This window comes from Tympanuchus pallidicinctus, unplaced genomic scaffold (assembly GCF_026119805.1).
Source record: "Tympanuchus pallidicinctus isolate F22 unplaced genomic scaffold, pur_lepc_1.0 scaffold16, whole genome shotgun sequence".
In the NCBI taxonomy this organism is placed as follows: Eukaryota; Metazoa; Chordata; class Aves; order Galliformes; family Phasianidae; genus Tympanuchus; species Tympanuchus pallidicinctus.
Window position 1 is genome coordinate 31,453,586 of NW_026294679.1, and position 21,617 is coordinate 31,475,202.

A 21,617-nucleotide genomic window follows, 5' to 3' on the forward strand; every position below is an offset into this window, starting at 1 on the left:
CTCTTGCAGTATCAGGCTGTACAAGTACAAGTGAAATTAGAAATGCCTGTACCAGTAGTCATACAAAAGACTGTCCCCAAAGAAGGGGCCGTGATGCCCCCAAGCCAAGCCAGGCTCAATGCAGACTGGGGCTTCTCCTAAGCCACTCACATGGGGTCAAATTGTAATGAGAGTGGGATTTGCAAAGAGTTGACCCAGTTTCCCCTGAGGGTTATAGAAAACAGTGATACAGAAATAAAGATTTTAAGCAAACATCTATGTACCTTACTGTTTTGCTAGCTGATACTGTCAACAGCAACAAATAAGTTCAACTAAGCAATGGTGCATGGCTCAGGGTTACACCTGCAGACAGTTCATGGGATACTGAGCACCCTCTATGCAATACCAAGTAGACAGAAAAGGAACAATCAGCTAGAGAGAAATGCAACCATGTTTCCTACAGGAGTTATTACAGTTTAGGAGAACACTCTCACCAAACACAGATGCATCAGAAGATAATTAACGTAGCTTTAGCTCTGTATTCAAGATGAAGTTCATGCCCAGCACCAGGTCCTGCTCTTCTCCCACCTGACCATTTTCACTGAGGTCTATTACACAGCTAATCAGGAATCCACACACAATTCCAGGTGACTTCTAAGAGACCTAGAGCTCTGTGGAAAGACATCCTACATGCAGTTAGTTCACCCTAATGGCGCATTCCTCATGCAGTATACACAGTATTATGGAAAGCTCGTTAACAGAAATGGGTCTGTGTCCATAGAGAGTTCAAATTAAACACTTCTGTGCATGCTCTTCATGCTGTTTGCTCATGGGCTGAAGGACAAAGCTCCTGTTCATAAGATCCTGCAGTATTAGGTGTGGAGAAGAAAGAGAAAAGCCGCTACAAGCATTCAAATTTTCACTTTTCAATCAAGAATGCATGCCTATTTCAGCTCTCCCACCTCCATACGTTACTTCTCCCGAATTCTGTCGGGAATTGAAATATGTACCAGTTAATAGGGATTAAGGCCATCACAGTCATGCTGCAGAAGATACAAAAAATGAAATACCACCCTTTTAGAAAGAAATAGGTTTGGCAAATATTCAGAGCATCCAAACATCGCATGATGTAGAGATAAGAGCTCTTTCTGATAATCTTAAGATTCTACAGCAAATATTTTGAGTAAAGAGCCTTTGAGAGTCCGTGAGTCCACACCCAAGCTAGCAGAGAGCTGAGGGAATCTAAACATTTCTTCCCCTCTCCTACCTCAGTGATGCATAATACTTCCAGCAAACACCAATTTCTGTGGTACTAATTTGCTAATAAATAAATACATAAAAGTCAGCCGTATAAACTAATTGAGAGAGAAATACATGCACGCAAAGGGGGTGAGCAGTAAAACGTCCGAAGCTGTGCTTTGGCTATCCAAGATGACCAGAACGGAGCAGTCTTTCCCTAAGGCAACAACTTTTCATCCTCAGGAATCACTTCGGGAAGCCCACGAAGGGCGCTGCCCTCCGCACCCAAGAACTTTCCGCGAGGACGGGCGGGCGCTCCGCACGGCCCCGCCTCGCCACCTCCCCCCTCCCGGCCCTCGGCTCCAGCTCTCTCCCCCCCCCACCTCCCCCGCCGCCGGCTGCGGAATGGGCGGCTCTGGCTGCGGGCGGCCGGCGGCTGGCACACGGCGGAGGCAGCCGCAGCCGGTGCGAGGAGCGAGCCCACCCTGCCGCTGAGGATGACGCGCGGGGCACCGGCGCTGACCTCTCTCGTGCCGGTCGCGAACCGAGAGCAGCCGAGGAGCCGCGCGGGGCGGGAGCACGGTAAGCACGGCGCCGAGCTGCCCGAACGGAACCGCGCCGTCTTCGCTACGCAGTTCAGCCCCGGGAGCCTCCCGGACGGGACGCCCGGTGCGGGCGGGGCAGCGGCCCCTCCGCCCGGTCCCGGTACGGCTCGTAGGGTGGCTGAGAGCTCTGGTGCGGCAGCCTAGCCGGGTGCAGAGCACGGCAGGCGCAAAGCACCTGCTTTGCCTGCAAGGAGATGCTTTGCGCCTTCTCTGTGCTTGGAAAAAGCCGCAGCCTTGAGCGGGTGCACCTCTGTTTCTTAAGCGTTACACAGTGCTTTTCCGCTACAGCTTATTAAGAGTTGACTTTCAAACGCTGCGTTTACGAATGGCATGGGAAATAGCTGTGCTAGAAAAAGGAGTCCGTACGCAAGGACGGGGTCTGGTGCGCTGACAGCTACGGGGAAGGCAGCAGGTACCTGCAGGCAGCCACGAGCAGGTGAGCCGGTGGGAACTATTTGGGCAGTGACGGACCCCTCCCCTTAGTTCCTGCCCCCCGTGCAGTCTCTTAAATGATTGCTTTAGAGAACCTCCAGCAGTCGGTAGGGAGCTGCAGGAAAAGGCAGCACTGCTTCAGCTGGCAGCATGGACTCTACCTCTTTTTCTGTTCGGAATGTGGTATGTTCCCTCCACTTGGGAAAAGGAGGAAGCGCGGAGCGGTGTTATTTCTAGCCAGAGGCTTTTGTGCCTCTGTAACTTCTATGTTGTTTTTAATTCACCTGACTGCAAAGGTATCCCATTGTTTCCATGGGAATTAGCTCGACATCACCATTCTGAGAGCAGTTCGCTGCCACTCTGTCTTTAAATACTTGGTGCTCCTCATACTGTTTAGTTTTAAATTAGTAGCTATTTACCGCATACAAGCTCTTTTTCACTTGCTACTGTGGCACACGCCATCATCTCTGGGGTCTGAACAGCTATTTTTGACCCGTCTGGCTGATGTCTAGAATACAAAACTAACCTATTCACAAGTTGGGTTTTCCCTTCTCTCTTCAGAGACATCATTATGCTAGCAGTTTTCATCAGTATGGCTCCTTCCAGGTGGAATCTTGGTCTATTAAGGCAATCCTTGGTGATAACACTTTTTGTAACTTGGCAACAAGAGCTAAAAAAATAATCGAGTTATATCCATCACACATGCAAACCTTGTATCATGCTGCCCCATACTCAGCAAATTAAACCCTGGAGGGGACGTAACCGATGCTTTGGATTTGTGGACCACTTGGTTGAATATCATTAGCCTGGCTTGATGGTTGTCCTAATTACACAAGTCCAAGACTGCAGGAAACAGCTGCAAAGTCAGCACATGTGCAAGAAGCTCTCTGTAAAACAGCAATCCATGCTTTAATTTCAGGCTTCTTTGTTGCTACGCAGGTTATTAAGGAAAAGTATGGCTTTTAATACAGTTATTGGAAAAGCAGTCTGGTTATAGTTTAGGTGTTATGGATTGCCTAAATTTATGGAGTTTATCTCTTGCCTTTTTGTGAAGGCTCCTTTGTAGTGCAATATTTTTACTTTAGTAAACAAACAAGTACTTCCCATGCTGTTTAGATGTGAAGCTCTTGGCTCATATTCATTTACTGGTGAGCTGGAAGCACATCAGAAGGAAAATAAGTTGTGTTGTTAATGCAGAGAGATCAGTGCAGTGCTTCTCTCTGCTTCATTCCTGCTAGGTGATCCACCAGCAGTCTGACTGGATGTGCTCATGGAGACAGCATATAACTCCTACATAGCAATATCAGTAGAGAGCTCCCCTAACACACAGGGATGCAGAAGGTCAGTGCTCTGATTTAGACCTAAAAAGCTAGATTTAGACCTAAAGCATCCACAACCTAAATACAAACCTGTAGCTATCTGGGGTCAAGTGGCAGCTCTGATGGGTAGCAGGGGCTGCCCCAGCTTTGGGAACCACATCTTTCCTGGCAGCTCACCTTCACAGGCCAAAGTGGGGAAGCAGAAGCTTTGCTTGCTATGGTTAGATAAGTGGATTTACTTTCACAACTGATGTCATTCAAAGAAGATTAAGGTTCACCCAAGTTCTTCCGCTTAAAAAATGAGCTTGAACAGAAACTGCTTCACTTCAGTTCTCACTTATTTCTGTAAATTTCACTTGAAAGTAAAACTCTATGCAATAATTAAGAACTCTAAAATCTATCAGGTTTTATAAATCAGAAACATACCAGCTCTTGATAGCAACTTCTAGGAAGGTATCTACTTTATCCCAAACACTTGATCAAGCATGGTCTCCTGCACATAGCTGTAGAAACACTTGCAAAATTTCATTCTCCATTGCAACCTGCACACTTCACCCCTTTCAGAGTTCCCTGTTAACGTCCCTGTGACTCAGGCAGCTGTTACACAGTTCACTGCATGCTGAACAGAGTCTAGATTACCTCCTCGTCATTGCGTAGTATTTAGTTAAAAGGTAAAGTGTCTACAGGTAACATTTCAAACAACAGAATGGTATTTTTCAGTTGAATAGTACACAAGCACTAGTTACAGAACAGTGAACATTTTGCATACTTGCTATTGCATTCCAGCAACTACTTGGAACACAGTCACAAGTTAAGTCACAAATAAAGTCACAAAAAATCTTAGTCCAAGGCACAAGTATTCATAGACACAAAAGTAAGACACGTATGCTATACGAAACAGGCATCCAGTCCTCATGATTGGACATTACATTTTGATGAGAGTAATTTGACAGGACAAATGTAATGGTTTTGTATTAAAAGAGGGTTGATTTACGCTAAATGTAAGAAAGATTATGAAAGTGATGAAGCACTGGCAGAGGATGCCCAGAGAGCTGTGGGTGCCCCACTTCTGGAGATGCTCAAGGCCAGGTTGGATGGGGCCCTGGGCAGCCTGAGCTGGTGGGTTGCAGCCCTACCATGGCAGGGGGTTGGGAACTGGGTGGGTTTTAAGGTCCCTTCCAATCCAAACCATTCTTTCATTCTATTAGTTTACTAATAGAATTTAGTTTACTGTTTTTAGTATTAGTTTACTGTTATTAGTATTTGAATATTAAGGATGCTTTAAAATTAGGAATGAATGAGTGAATCAGAGGGATGGTTCTTATTGCTTTCTTTGCCTTGAGCTTCTGTATTCCTCATCAAACCTGACCATACTGTTATCAGTGTTGATAGTCCATTAGCATCTAAATCTTTGGCCACACGCACCAGCAAAGAGCACAACCAACTGAACCATAGAGGCCTATGTAAGAAATGCATAATGGGTTTGGAATGTGGTGTCAAAACCTAATGTATATATCAATTAATGCATCTACTGCAATCACAGTTGAGTTTTAACAGACTTCGTTAAAATACTGTCAGGAGCATTCTGTTCCTATTTGATTATTTTGTTGGGGCAAATGATTTTTCTATGAAAATCTGTATTGTTTATTTATTTTTTTCTAAGAGTGCTATTTATGTTCCGTCAGATATAAGAGATAGTAGTTTTCAAGGCATAATTTAAGTTCCTTCTTACACAAAGTAAGAACAATATTGTGTTTACCAGAAAGTACTTTTTCCCTGTATTTCCGAGCTTTGTCTTTTAATTTGGACTTGTGACACCTGATGTCTTTCAACAACTGAGACATTATAAAAATACATTTTTCTTCTTCCTTTCACTAACATTCGCGAAGTCTCTTCACTCAATATCAACTTACTTGTCTGTCTTCCTGTGATTCTAATTAAAATTTCCAAAATAAGGAATCAAGATATACTAGGCATGTAGTTGCTTTAGTTTTTGAGGCAATATGGCTACTGAGTTATTGGCTAGCTTAAAGATACTGCATTCAAGAAAATATACACAAAGAAATTAAGTTCAGAAAGGGAAACCTGAGAGCTAAGAGTACATTTTCTAGAGCACTGCCAGTGGATGATATATCTTAAATTGATCTTGGATATAAGATGCATTTTTGGCTATACTTGACCAGGTGTACACAGCATTTCCTTCCTAATTCACCACATTAATTGCATGTGTTTTAAAAAATAAAATAAAATAAAAAAAGCTTATTCTGAGGACACCAGCAATGCTGAGTACATTTAGCAAAGCACCTATCGACCGAACAATTCATAGGTTGCAGAAAGGAAAATACCATGAACAGCAGGGTTATACTAACAGAGTGAAAGCCATCCAGGAGCAGGTTTTACTAATACAGCTACTGAAACTGTTGATACAAAAGAAAGCTTGGAGTCTTTATCAATATGTGACTTGAAACCATACAGCTAAGGACAGATTTATACAGATTTATCCAGTATACTGCAGCAGTACTGGAATTTTGTAGGGCAAGACCAGTGCATCAAGATTTATAAAGGCACAAACCAAGTGTAGTGGAAACAACATGAGACATAACTCTAAAAATCTTCTTCTCATCTTTCACAGAGAAAGAACTCAAGTTTTTTCTAAGTACCAGACTTTACACACACATAAGCCTGTGTGCTGTACTCATGTACGTATGGCTATCTAACGTCATAACAGTGCCAGGGGCTAAAACAACAAAAAAAAAAAACACCCAACATTCCTAAAACAGAAATACAAGTTCAATTTCATAAAGCATATTTGGCCGTTTTGATCAACTTAAATAGGCATTCTCACATAAATAGAAGATACAAGCTTTGAGCAGTCTAGCCTATCTTTAGCTCCTAAAGCTGCTACAAACTCTCCTGGTTTACAAACATCCTCACAACTTTTCCATTGCCACCATGTTATATCTACTATACTGAATGAGAATATATTAAGTAGGTACCTAATGAGATGAGAAACCTTTCTGATTAGGGTGCGTGAGAGCATCTCTCTTGCTCGGTGTTAACCAGCATTTAACAAACCTACTCCTATGGTTCTCTTGTGACATGTCCAAGACTAGAGTTTAAAGTAGGAAAAGCCCACTTAGGTGTCCTGTAGCTGCTTTGATGTTCTAGTTACACAAAGTAGTACAAATGTATCTCCACCTCATTCCCTGTGGTCTTGCAACCAATGGACATTAAAAAAAAAAAAAAAAAAAAAAAAAAAGCAGTGAGTGGACCAAAGAAAATTGATACCAGAATTCCCTATTTTGCCTTTTTGGTCTGTCAAATCTTCCTTTTTTCTTCTTCCACATCCTCTCTATGATGATGATGAATCCAAACAAACCCCATTACACCACTGGTTCTAAGCTGAATTACCCAATCTAGAAATCACCCTGTAAATCTTCATATCACAGTACAACTAACACTTCTAGACCTTGCTGCATCCAGAAACAGTTAAAGTTTCCCTCCTGAGGACAACCTGGAGTGCTATGTAGCAGAACCCTCTCATCTACTGCCCTCAAAGGCTCTGATGGAACAGACTTGTGAATGTATAAAACATAAGACGAAGATGAGACAACTTAGGGGTCATCAGGAACTGCAGAAAACAACTACTATGAGGGCTGCTTTAAAAGTAATGCCACATTTTATTATGTTCGCTGCTTTAAAAGTAATGTCCCATTTTATTATGTTGGCCTACCATGTCAGAGGCACACGTTGATGGTATGGCAGTAGAACATGAACCTTCCTACCAGTATTCCATTACATTCTGTTGCTGGGGCAGTGAAAGGGGCACTCTGACAAAATAGTGTCTGACATGGAAGTGTGTGTGAAGCAAAGGTGTGTCATTCCTCATGTGGAAACACTGGCACTCATGGACATTCGTCAACACCAGTTATATGTTTCTGAAGACCAAACAATGGATGTGAGAACAGTGAGGTGGTGGGTGGTGCATTTGAGCAATGGGAACAGTGAGTAATCTCCACTGGTGTAGATTTTTATGGGTGCAGCATGTAGACTCTTGTTCGTGGCTGGCAAAAATGCACAGCTATTGGTGGTGACTATGTTGAAAAGCAGTGTTCAGTAACTGAGAATTTGCTCTCTCAATTGATGTTATTGTGCTCTTTGTAACTGTTGTAGTTTCCATGGAAATAAATAATAGGCATTACTTTTGGAGCAACCAACGTACTTCATAGTTGTGAGCTTCATAATAAAGGGAAGGAAGCAATACTGAAAAGCACATACTTATAAGAAAGCCAAATAATTCTACATCTAGTTTCTTCACCAGGGAAATGGAACAAAGAGGTAATTAAAACAGCAATCTGTGGTCTGAAATATTAACCTGACAGCCATGTTTATCTTCTGTGAAACAGCTTTAATGATGCTGTTTATGCCTTTACATTTTTCTCATAGTTTTGCTCACTCTCCTCTGTTGCCACTAATATTATTACACTTTCAGTACTACTAATAAAACAATTACTGAGCATCTCTGCTGTTTAATGGGCTTGAAACCTCCAGAGTTGAAAATAATTAAGTTGGATATTTGTGCTTGCAATGAAGTTTGATATTTGATGAAAAATAAAAAAAAAAACCCTAGCAAAGATCCATAATAAAGCCAAATGGGACTACTGAATAATGGAGTCCAACATCAGTGTACCACAGCAATCGCATAATTTCATTCAATTTACCCGTGCTAAACCTACTATCTTGTATAGATACATCTTTTGTTATAGAAATAGATTCAAATCTTGAAAACGGTAACATGAGCTGTGGATGCAGACCATTTCAACTCCTGATCACAATAGAGAGGGATCATTCCCATCTGCCTCCATGCATAACTCACACCAGCCCACCCCGGTTTGGAACATATTAGCACCGAAGCATGGGAAATTGATCCCAAAATGTATTTCCTGCAGAAAGCTAGAAGAAACTTTCCAAAGAAAGGGAAAAGCAATGACTAAACATGAGCTAGGATTCAATACAGGTGACTGGCATTTCTACCACTTTGATAAACTCCCAAAGAAGTTGTTAATAATTCCAGAACTCCGAGGAGAACCTCAATATCATTTTATTTTTTCTTTCTTTTGTTTTTGTGCCTGAATCATTGGACTTTTTCTTCATCACACTCTTCCTAAACACGCCGTAAAGGGGAAAAAGAACACCTGCTAGGTTTAACATAAATCAAAAGTTTGTCAATGCTGTACCTCAGAAGGTAGATGTTAACGATAATTTTCTTTGTCCAGTCTCTCAAATAGAGCAGATAAAATTGTTAGGAACCAAACTCTTATATGCTGTTATGGATTCCAAAAATGTGAAGACAACACAGGAGAGACAATAGCCATGGCAGAACAGTCTGGTAGGATTTAATGACAGAGAAAACTCAGCTCCTTCGGCAAGACCCTACAGTCTTCGAGCAGCTTGAAAAAACCATTTGCAGAATTGCTTCTGCTGATGACTAAATGTACACAACTGAGAGAAAAGACAGAGGTAGAGTGGATTGGCAAATGAGGGAATGAAGTGGGAACAGGGAGAAGGAAAAAGGGAAGAGTAAAGAAAGTAGATACAAATGGCATGAAATAAATTGGCAAATATAATTTATAAGCGGTGTTACAGATGCCCTCTCTCACAAACGGAGTTGTCATACTGTCAACCCCATACATGGGTACTAAAATAAAAGTCTTGAGATGCAATGTTTCCTGCAAGGCATCTGCGCCTTCAGCCCTTTTGCAATGAAGACAGGTGTCACATCTGCCAGAGGGCTGGGTTGGTTCTGGAGCAGATAAAGAAGACTGTTCTCAATATGCTATTAGTACACAGCTGTGTTACAAAATCAATTCAACATCATTCATAGCCTTGTCAATCATCATTCTGAAGTACTGCAAGACAAATGGATTTTTGCTGTGGCACTGGAATAGAGAACATGAATTTCGAGTTTTCTGGTGGACAGTTCAATATCCATATAGTTGTCTTGTCAAATCAGCAGAATATATGGTGCCTGTTAGTCTCCCAGTGCTAGTATACGAGAGTGAGCATCCCAAAGCAGCAGGGACAAGGTATTTGGCAAAAAGGAAAGACCTAGTGAAATTTCAGTATTTCAATGAAATACTGAAAACTTGGTGCAAAGATCTCCTCAAAATACTGAAACAGTAGAAATCTTGTGGACTGCTAAGGAAAACAGTTAATGAAAGGAAGAAGTGTGGAAGCTACTGCTTCGCTGGTATAACAACCTGAGAGCTGTAGAGCTAGCTAGGGATTTGAGCTTCACCTGCTGGGACTCAGAACCATGCTAAATCATGCCAGCTTCTTTCTCTGAATACCTTTGATATGCTAGACCCAGGCCTCCTACACTGAGTATCCTGCTGGGAACGGGTAATTCTGTGATGCTGCTGAGCACTTTAAGAAAGGAAAAGTCCATAGAAAAACAACCAAATGCGTATGATTTAATCTATCATCAAGTCTATAGTTGATAAATAACAGCATATCCTCAGATCTGTACTCACAGTGTCTAATATCCCTTTCATATACCACTTGATATGTTTTGACGGCCAGAAAATTGTTCCTCCACTTGAACTTGGGAAACAATTTATTTTCTGTAGTGAAAATGTAAAAATAACAAGGCATAGCAGAAATATCCCAGTCCTCCTCTTGTAAATAGGACAATCAGTGGTACAAACATTGAGCCATCTTTCAAAAATCTACAAGCACAACAGTGAGAACTGAAACTGCTCAGAGGGTGGGACCTAAATGAGTTTACTGCCAAATTATCAGTAACCGATAAGACAGCATGTGCTCTAAATTGTTTCTCCAGAAAGACTCACAAACAAATTTTTAAAATGCAGCTTCTGTCTTATCTCACAATTCTTAACCACTGCAAATAGTAGAGAGGTCTTTTCCTTCTTTTTCCCCCCTTCTTCATTCACCATTTTCATGGTTCTACTGACGAGTTGTCAATGGTAAAACCATAACACCAATCTAAGTAAAAATCCTTTTTTTGTACTGACCTGCATTCACAGTTACAAGAAGTGCATGCTGCCCTTCTGGTGCGTGAAAGCTCATATAATGATTAACAAAAAAATGAGTAGTTAAATAATTTTTTCCTTCTTTATTCAACAGCAGATGCTTCCACGATATAATAGCTCTAAGCTGGGGGCCATGACTGTAGCCTTGGACAGGAGAAAGCTTGGCACCATGCTTACTGGCTTACCACAGTACACTGTTGAGTTTGTGAGTTCAGTGGGAAACTTGTGCCCGTGAGCTGTTCCGAGCCCTGGAGCTTGCTCCATCATGGGCACTATAACATTATGGTATCCTGCACGGGCTGTGGACAGGCACCAGAGAAAGGAAATCAAGTTGCACATAATGTGTGCCAGAGAGGGGGTGGAAGAAGCTAGAGCACAAAGTTGCAGATCCCCTACTCTGGAATGTGGACCCACGTCCCAGAAGACGCATCTCGGCCTACTGCAATTAGTCCCATCTAATTGCATTTGTATAAATACAGGGCTTTCACTAACCTGCCCCTCACCTCTCATCATTGCTACAGTCTGACTCCGCAAATTGCCATCTCTTGCCTAGGCCTCTGTGAATACAAATAACTAAGTATGCCTGCAGTAAGCCAGGCAGCTCACTCCAGGGTTTTAAAGGTCAATAATTTCTTTTTAAAAAAATCAATATATTTGTAACAAACTACTAGAAACTTCCAGACTAAAAGCACGCTTAAATGGACAATCCAATGGGGCTGCAGGGGGGAATCCAATGGGGGAATTTAAATAACACTCACACTTGTCAGTTTTCCTATTGTCAGAGGGCCTAATACAAGGGAATTCTGAAAATTAATTCTGCTCTTTTCTAGGAAGTCACCATTTCATCATTCCCTATTCACAGCTTATCACATACAACAGATGCTATTCACGAGTGACTACTCAGGTGCATTAAAACAGGAAAAATGTGTAGGCAATAGCAGAACAATGGCATTTCACTGTGTCAGAGGGAGCAGGCACGTTGTTGTGCAGAGTTGCCCTGAAAAGAAGGCTTGCTTTCACAGCTCATTTTGTTCTCCAGCTGTTGCTGCTAAAGTCATCACTTTTTTGTTGTTGTTGTTTTTAGAAAAGGTTTGTCTATAGTCAAAAGAAAGGCCGAATTTTACCCCTCTTGCATTTGTATTAATGTTTGTACAATAAGTATCTGAATAAAATAACTCACAATTTGTTTAGGTAGCTGTTATGTATTTAACTATTTATAGGCCTACACTTTCACATTGTAATGAGAGCTACTCAAGCTCATTGAAAACAAGCATGGTTGGGAAATGCTTTTGATTCAAAGGAATTTAGATAATTTGATTTCCCTTTGTGTTTCTCAGTGTGACCACAAGCAGCAATGATCCACAATAACCACTGCCTGAACAAAAAGACAGAAAACCTTTAAGGAAAGGTTATAGCAGGTTATACCTCACACAATCTAGAATCGCCTTGAAGAGCAGCAAGAAAATAGCTGCATGCTTTGTCCTTGGTTGAGGTTTTCTGAGGCACCAAGGCAAGCCTCAGCTATTCCTTTGTAAAAGGGGTTGGAAGAAAATAGGCTAGGGAGTCATGCAGGCCCCACAGGAACCTAGCTTCCTAAAATTAGGTCAGCACCGATATAAAATTAGATTCAGCGTTCTGCTGACCCAACCAAAAGGAGGAGGAGCAATTTTTAAATCAAGAATTCTTTAGGGTAATGTTAGATTGTGCTGGAAGTCACCAAGTATGGGCCAAAAACTTTCCCAGTGTTAGCTGCTCTCTTCTGCCAGCATCTGCTAGCACTCATTTGAAGCCCAAGCATAGATAAGAACTCAGAAATTAACTAAGAGTGCCAAAATGTTTTAAGTCAAATCATGCAGTATTATTTAGACAAATAATTAAACTCTGTGCTTAAAGGGCATTCGGTGTAAGAGTTATCTACACAAATTAATTTCTCAGCTAAATTATCAGGTGAAATTGCTTCAAGTTACTCAAAGTAAATATTCAAAGCACAGTAAAGTCAAGATTGTAATTACAAAAAAATACGACATATCAACCTTGGAACACACAGAACAGTGCTCTTGAACAACAATTTTCTAAAATCAATTCTAACTATCTCTTGCCTCTGAAGATCAGGAAAACAAAAGTGGGGAGCAGGAAATGCTCCTCTCCAGTAATGAACGATCTGATCTTGACTTAGAGAGTCATCCAAGCATAAAGACTAGAATGGAGTAATAGAAAGGATAGCGTACAACAAACACCACCCAGTACTACCTTCTTAGCATTTCAAGACCATTTTATAATAACATACTGTAAACTTGTTTGAACAACAGGATCACTTTGGGTTAGTAAGCTAAGCTGCATGCCTACCCATTCCGTGTCACTAAGGTCACCTATACTGCAGTACCTCTTCAGAGGTACTCCAGAAGCTTGGCAGAAATCATTCAGCCTGAACCTACCACAGGCCCAGACAAGAAATTTGACCTTTGTTCTTTGAGCATCACAGAAAGCTCTGTCCAGTATAAAGATCTGTGCATTATCTTCCTTGGGCCATCTACTATTGGTACACGTCCATAGTTAATAAATGAGAGGTTGGGAAATTATCTCCCGGGCTGTTTGCTTGGTGCGAACTGGGATGGAAATTCAATACTATTGTGAAAACTGTTTACCTGGAGCTGTAAGTTACAGAGCTCATACAGCACACCAGAAAGTTTATGAACATTGTTGTGGGAAGCACTAATAGGACTTCTCGCAGTGAACTTTTGTTATAAAAAGGTGCTGATTAATGGAGGAGCTCATCATATCCTGCCTTAGCTTTTGAGATTTTACCATACAACTTAAAATCCAAATGAATTGTTAAGTCACTTTTCCTTTGAGTTCTCCAGGGGTGGTACAGCAGTTACTTGCAATGCTGATACTGCTGCATCCCAAATCACTTTTAAGATATCACAACAAAATTCTTGTGCAGGCTAATAACCTGGTGCACTCCACATAGTTCCTGGTTTCACAGAGACAAGTACTTCCTTAGAGAAGGAACCCTGAGTGACAGTTTGTGCCCCAACCAATTCATACAAACAGCAGAACTCCCACATCATACGTATGTGCAGTTATTGCACATGCAGCAGTCTTAATGAGTAAGAAATTGCTAATATGCATGCTGTTTTGTGACAGACTGCTGTTTGTTCGCATTGTTCTTGGATTCGCTGGGGATCTCAAGTTCCAGTTGTGCTTATTTCCCCAAACTTCTTGCATTAAGAGTTTGCCAATCTGCATGCGCTTTTTTGTGGCTGATTAATTTTACAGATTGTCCTAGGTAAGAACTCTATAACTTGCTGAATTCAATATCGGTTTTAATCAACTCTAGTTGCTAGATAATTTGAAAACACAGGGTGCCAACTTTATTGGTTTCTGTAGATTGCTTGCTCTCTCTATGTATAAATAGTTCAGAGAATCACAGAATTGTAGGAATTGGAAGTGATCTTTGGAGATAAGTCAAACATCTCTGCTAAAGCAGGTTTTCTACAGTAGGTTACAAAGGAAAGCAACTAGGGGAGTTTTGGAAATCTCCAGAGGGAGAGACTCCACAGCTTCTCTGAGCAGCTGTTCCAGTGCACTGTCACCCTCATTGTAAAGAGGGGTCTCCTCATGTTCAGATGGAACTTTCTATATATCTATATATTTGTGCCCATTGCCACTTGTCCCGTTGCTGGACGCTGCTGAAAAAAACCTGGCCTTACCTAGCATTGACAAGGTCCCCTCTTAGCCTTCTTCTCTCCAAGCTGAACACTCCCACTTGTCCTTAATGAACCTCATTATCTTCCTCTCCACTCAACTCTCCAGCTTGTTCAGATCTTGCTGAATGGCACGCCCATTCTTTTGCAGATAAGTAGACTTTCAATTGTAAATCTCTTGGTTTCATACCAAACTAACCTAAGATCTGTACAGCTCATACAACAAACGGATATATCTATATACATAGAGATTAATAAATATACATGTGTGTACATATATCTATACATAGAGACTTTGCAACATTCCAGGAGTTAGAAAAACAAAGTTCAAATCTAATTACTTGTATTAACTGAAATATAACACAAAATTCAGGTATGACAAGCTCCAGCCTTACTTGCCACGCAGACTGCTAACTGGGTCCCAGAGAGCCACAAACAATTCCATTCCGCAAGCAGCCAGGAAATATTGCAAAAGATGAACAAATTCTGTCTAACCCCCCAATGAACTCAGTACGGATTTGTGGAAGGTTGTTTCGGTATCATGCTCGATACAGAATGCTCTGTGGGGTCCTGGGTCTGCTCCCCTTCTATAGTCTCCAATCATCTCTAATCTCATTGTGTAATTCAACAAAAGCAGCTTCTACGTCCCTGTTCACAGTATGCTAACACTAACTACAAGAATCCACTGAATCTCTGAATGCCATTCTCCACAGGATGATTTCCTCTGGCTGTCTGATGCTGCCTCTGTGTGCCCAGGCTCCTTTGAAGGTGTCTATTCTTAAGACCTTTCAAAGTAACTACAGGAAAATAGCTCTTTTATGTCTGTTTTCAGAATAAAAAATTTTTTCTCCCGACATTATCTGCACATGACAAGACAGTAGATTCTTTCAATGTCAGGGTTTTAAAACTGGCAAGATAATAACAAGCGTGGCTAGTTAGATGTCTGTTTGGTTTCGTTCTTAAATGTTTTCTTCTTTTTTTTCCTCCTCAATGGCATACAGTATGACCGTAGAGATGGTCCAGATTCTGAGTTTTGAGGTGTTTTGTTATTGTTTCTGAATTAGGCTGCCCACTGAAGGCATACACACATTCTGAAGAAAGCCGTTACAGTCCAGGACAATGGATATCTTTGCAGACCTAGAGACTACACACCACATAAATGAATGGCTTATTTTTATGGCTTAGGCTGGCTTTGCCAACTAGCTTAACTAACCAGCTGTATGACAAATTTGCCAGAATCACCTTCTGGTAGATCGTAGTGGATGGAAGGTCCAGAAGGAGCACTAACAAGCTGTCACGTCAGTGATGTTTGACAGACACACACTGAGAACATCTTCATCTACTATCTAGAGAGCCACAAGAAAAGGGACAAAAGTATAAAAAAAAAAAAAAAGGACACCATGACAGCTTTAGTGATCTTAACACTAATATTCAATAGCAGCATTGCAGTAAAACTGAAAAACTTGGAAAACTCTACAACTGCAACGGACTTCCTAGTTGGTTGTTAAGTCCTATAAAAAAGAAAAAGGGAAAAGCCCTTGTGCTTATTAAAGCTGACAGATACAGCTCATTAATAAGAGCACAGCACCTTTGGAAAAGTCAAAATTTCCTGGATTCCAGGTCTTTTCCTTAAAGTGCAGCATATGAATCATGAATATTTTACAAATCATGACAATACTTAGAAATATTAGTTGATCTTTCCTGACAAATCCCATGAAACATGCAGCTCTGTTTCTGACTGAATTTAGTTTTAAAAAAAAAGTCCAAATATTGAATGTTAATTAGCCTATTTTACATATCTCTGGGTAAATATAGATTCCACATCGCTGAGGACAAGGAGTTTGGTGGGGAAGGACGCTGAGGCAATGTGGGACACCTGACTCTCTCTCACAGGACCTATGCTGTTTCACACAGGAGACCCACGCCTACTCCCAGCTCAACCCCGCTACGTCTTTTGAAACAGAAAAACAAATCCCGTACTTTTAAATCGGATTTTCTTTTTAAATTTTGGACCATTGTTTTAAACTCCCTGTAGAACTGGAGCAAACTGAGCCCACTGCTTCCGTAGTGCAGACTTGGCCAGAAGATGCATTTTCCCCACTACTTCCTCCTCCAGCTCAACATCCCTCTCCCTTCCTTAGGCACGTGCTAGTCAGAGGGCCGGGGGACTCGTACCCAAATGCCACATATATCAAAATCTTCAAGGGGATGCTGTTTATAAAGGCTCACAAAAGGCAAACTGACCTAAGAGTGATCTTTTGGGGCAGCTCCCAGAGATGCTGCTGGCTTTTGCCTGTGGTAGGGCTGCATGGGGCTGTAACAGTCTGAGATGTTTTAATGATTTACACTGTGACCTCAGCAAAGGATTGTAGGTTCCGAGAGGCTTGACTCAGCACTTTCAAGTGGTTCTATAAGTCTTGGCTATATTTTTCCCTGAAAGCACAGCTACAAGATCAAATCACCAGGCTAATGTGTGTTTGCTGGCAGTGTGTGCACACAACGCTTGTGCAGGCTGCAATACTGAGAACTGAGCCACCTGGAAGAAGTGGCTGGAAGTCCAGCAAGCAGGAGCCTCAGCTCCTAAGTAGGTACCATATTGTACCACTTTGCACCTCACAGTTACCCTTCCATTACCAGTATAGAAAAGGAAACAAAGAACGGCTGTAATCTGTTGTGGGAAAAGGCAGATGAGCTAAAGCAGGCATTTGCAGATGTGAAGCTGGTGCTCATGTTCCCCCACTCGCCCACTTCTTTTTTCACCCAGGAGCTGTAGGTTTCCAGTTGCCACAGCGACCATATTAACAAACAGCAGCACAGGCTTTGCACAGACGTTGTGATTGTCAGAGCTGAGGGGAGTCCAACAGTTTTTTATTAGCATTTTGTTGCTACAATACATGCTCTCTTCTCACTTACTAGCAAACGTAAATGCAACACTTCTTTTTCTTTATTGCATGCTCCTCATTTTACAACACTGAAGGTTTTTGTTTAAGAGGATATACTTATATCAGAAGCCTCTAAATTCAATATACCTCATCTTTCATGTCTGAAAAGGCATCACATGATTGCAGCATTCTTTGAAAGGCACAAACTGATTTGCATTAATACTTCTCTCCATGAGCTAGCTAGGGGACTATAAATACAGCTCCTGTCTTCAGGATTACTTAGCATTTTTGCTCTGAAGGAGGAAAAAAAAGCCAAGAAAAAGATTACCTGCGATAGATGGAAAGGAGGAGAGAATGTTCTGTACATCACTCAGAAATTAATGATTAATCTGTTGGTTCCTTCCAAACATGAAGATCTATGAAAACTGAATTGCACTAACTTCAACACCTGAACACTTCTACTGCATGGTTTTCAAGGTTCATATGCATTTTTTAAAATAAATTACTGACACTCCATAGGATTAAATATTAACTTTGGCAGATTTTCTTTCTAGAGAGGGCAGAATCTAATTTTAGCTGAATAGTAACAGTATTTTGCATTTCTGTAGTCCCTTCAATCCTCACACTGCTTTCAAAGCACTTCAAATGCCAGTCGAATTACTAACCTGAAATGTGGTCCCATCCTAAGGGCAAAAAAAACTAAGATCTCATCAAGGGAAGTCCTGTACACAATCAGCCATAGACCATGGTTAACAATAACTGCTAATTAACTATTCTCAACACCTAACATTTGTTCATCTTTATATTAGCAAAATAAGACATAAAAGCTTTCCCATATAATGTCATATAATTAGTAAAGAACTTATAAATCTGTTCAAATACAACTACAATATATTTGTACAGGCACATGGTATAAAAAAAGCCACCAACACACAGCATTGCCAGCTGAAGGCTTATTTTGCAGTCACATCTAATTTCCTTAGCAAAAGCAATGGCTTTACTCCTGCATTAAATTTGCTTTGCACTTCACATAGGTATTTCACTAACTCTAGAAATGGCTTTCCTCCGAACTTTTAACTAGCACCATGTCAGAAAGCGCTCAACAGAAGTGCACTCATGACAGCTGGCAGCCAACATTTCAGATCGTTACAATTATACATTCTTACTCAACTGTCCATTCCCAAGGAAGATGCTGAGATCTCAAGATAAAATTGCACAGAAGATTCTTAGGGAAAGTAACTAAATTCAGTGAAGTTCTTCAACTTCTCTTCCTTTTTATTTTGTATCAAACAAATGTGTTTTCCATTTAGCTGTAACAAACTAGCATTAACTGGAAAGAAGGTAAGGTACTGATCTTTCTACATCCAATTTATTTTTACTCTCTGCAATGAATCCTGTCTGCATTGGATGTCTTCCATCTGCATCTAGTTGGCTCGATAACCAAGTCATTGATATCCTTGCCTGCATTTATTTAAGTCCACAATTCCTTTCAACAAACCCCACAAAACTAAATACAAACAGGAACTGATAGAAAAAAGCAGTGGTTTCTCTTCCCTCCCATATCTGTCTTCCCAAGTCTGGGCACCGGGCTATAAAGATCAGCTTTAGCAGTCAATAATCATTAGTAGCAAACACCAAATACACCACAGGTACAAGCTCTCCTTCTTTCTTTGCAAACCATACCGCCTAGCTAGGATAAGCGGATGCTTATGTTACATACTTTAAAGATCTTAATACCATTTGTTTGTCTATGGTAGTGTCCTGGACCAGCCTACTGGGCTCTGAACTCATTTCCACAGTGAGTTCTCTCCCAATACCTTGTAGTTGTGCCTAAAACATTTATAGAACAGCTTCCATTTCTAAAATAGCTCACAAGCTTTATATACCACTGAGAGGACTCGCTTCACCTACCCAGGCAGACCGTGAGGCAGTTTGACAGCTCTCAACACGGCCACGCTGCACATTTTCAGGAATGCTACAGAGGAAGAAATACATCCACCTAGCACTAGCACTCATGAGATAGATGAGCTACAATTATATAAGTTTGGAGCAATACTCAGAATCCTGGATTAAAACCTCCTGGGGCTGTCAAAGCTATCAAAGGGAAACAAAACACCCATCACCTCATGCAGTATTGGTTTTACTCATTATATGGTAGATTTCACATTTCGCATTTCTTCATCAGTGTTACTAAAAGACTTGGTTATTTTTTTTTTCTTCAGATTGTCTTTTTTATTTTAAATAAGACATTTAAATTGAAAAAGCTTGGTTGCCTTTTTTTTTTTTTTTTTTTTTTTCCTCCAGTGAAGAATGAGCATTCCCATTGAAAACAGAGCAGGCACCAGAATATTCAGCCTCTCAGGTTAAGCAGTGGGGAATATGCAAGTCCCTCACACAACCCTCTACAAATTACTTTTGTCATCAGCATTTCCGTTTTTGAGGAAAATCGTCTTGATAACATAACAAGTGAGATTTCTCTGTTACCAGTGCCAATCTGCTGAAGGGTTCAGGTTTAACAATGCTTTCTCAGTTTCCTAGGGGTTATCCCAGATGCTGAATAATGTGAGATGTGCCAAGACAATTTTGCAGATAGTATGACTGAAAGATACTCCCCATTTCAAGGGATTACAAGGAAAATGTCTTAAATAACAGCTTACAGGGAGGCCATATGCATTCAACAAGAATGGAGCTTTCTGCAACCAAACATTCTTCTGTACTTGGCTGGTCATGTACAGAATGGCTACTGCCAGAGTTAAAACAAGACCATAATACTCAGATTTCCAAGATTCAAGAACAGATCAGCAAATCTGCATGTCTATCACTAGAAAAGTAAACCAAGCAAAACCACAAAAGGACCAAGAGTCTGACCTGACATAAAGCTATTTCTCTAGATCAGAGAATAGCCTGGGTTGAAAAGGACCACAACGACCATCTGGTTTCAACCCTCTGCTATGTGCAGGATCACCAACCAGCAGACCAGGCTGCCCAGAGCCACATCCAGCCTGGCCTTGAATGCCTCCAAGGATGGGGCATCCACAACCTCCTTGGTAACCTGTTCCATTGTGCTCTGCAGATACCCAAACAACCAGAAGCCCATCAACCTGATGAAATAACAGACCTGCTTTAATGTCATCCTCTACACAAGCTCCTTCTTTCTTTTGAAAATCTTTCTGCCAAGATGGCAAAACAAGTGCAGGCACCCTTGCACATCATGTCGCAAAGATTAAGAGTGGGAGGCCTTGGAAGACTTCAAGTAAAACAAACAAACAAACAAAAAGCATGATTGATTTTTGCGACTAACTACTATCTGCTTGACTACTGCATGAAATCACATATGTATGAGAAGTCTTTTTTTCTTTTAATTGAGAAATATTGTTTTAATAACTAGGTAAGTGTGCACATGATGCATCTCTGAGGATTTTTTTATTGTGTTTGAGAAAGGTGCCAGATGAATACAGCCATGCAAATTGAACCACTCCACTAAAACAGAAACAAGTGCAGCTTGCAGTGCTACTGCCCATGCTGCCTCCACAGCTTTCACAGCCAAATTACATTAATCACAGCCAGGAGGGGACAGACTTAAACACAGCATAATGCTGTACATCTACAGCTATGCAAAACAGCCTTTCTGAGCAACTCCCAGGAATGTCAGCTGTGTGATGGGGACAGCTGCCCACCAGCCAGCAGCTGGACCCACCAGATCACTGAACACCAAAAGCCAAACAACTTCCAGACTAACACAGTTTTGCCATCCTAACCAGAGAAAAAAGATGCTTTATAACACTGCTAGTCTTATGACTTGCCCTTTTGTTTCATTGTTTTAACAAACACAACCAGTTAACAGATGCCTTCAGTTTCATCCTTCCTTGATAATATTTTTTTGCGTGAATGAAAACTCAATGAATTACATACAGCTCTAACCTTTACTGCTAATGCTTGCTGATGGCAATATTTAAGATATCACCCAACTTGATTACTACTGATTACTACTGTTCTTAATTTCTCCACCAAAAACACAAGCATGCACCATATTGTACAACTCTTTGCTATCTCAGCATACATAGAATAAAAGACCTTTTCAGTAGGACAGCTAAGAGCAAAAAAAACCGAAATAGCTTCCTTGTAATAGTGCTCTCTTTCAAACAGCACGTATTTCTCTGATGGTTCATTTCAGAGCTTTTTAAACAGTGATTTGAAGGCCCTTACTAGAGGCCATCAAAGACTGCAGTAACTTGGAAAAATTCAGAAATGGAAATAGTCAGGAGTGTCAGCCAGTAATCTCAGTCCACTTTCTCATGCAACCGAAGCTCTGCCGCAGATTACATGCACTGCAATAGTAAGAAGCTTCCTGAAAATGGGAGAAAAGGATGCTGAGACAACACAGCATGGCTGCGCTAGTTGA

At 41.0% G+C, this 21,617-nt stretch overlaps 1 protein-coding gene across 2 annotated transcripts in view; it reads left to right on the top strand.

Moving 5' to 3' along the window:
* Window positions 1-1,605: 1,605 nt before the first annotated feature.
* Window positions 1,606-21,617, top strand: part of RASGEF1A (RasGEF domain family member 1A) — a 151,256-nt gene continuing 131,244 nt past the window's right edge. The window contains exon 1 of one of the 2 annotated variants that reach the window (XM_052677592.1): window positions 1,606-1,800. The gene's annotated coding sequence lies outside the window, so the exon portion shown is untranslated. Of the gene's footprint in view, window positions 1,801-2,135; window positions 2,260-21,617 lie in introns of those variants that run through there. The other variant, XM_052677593.1, reaches the window with a different exon arrangement.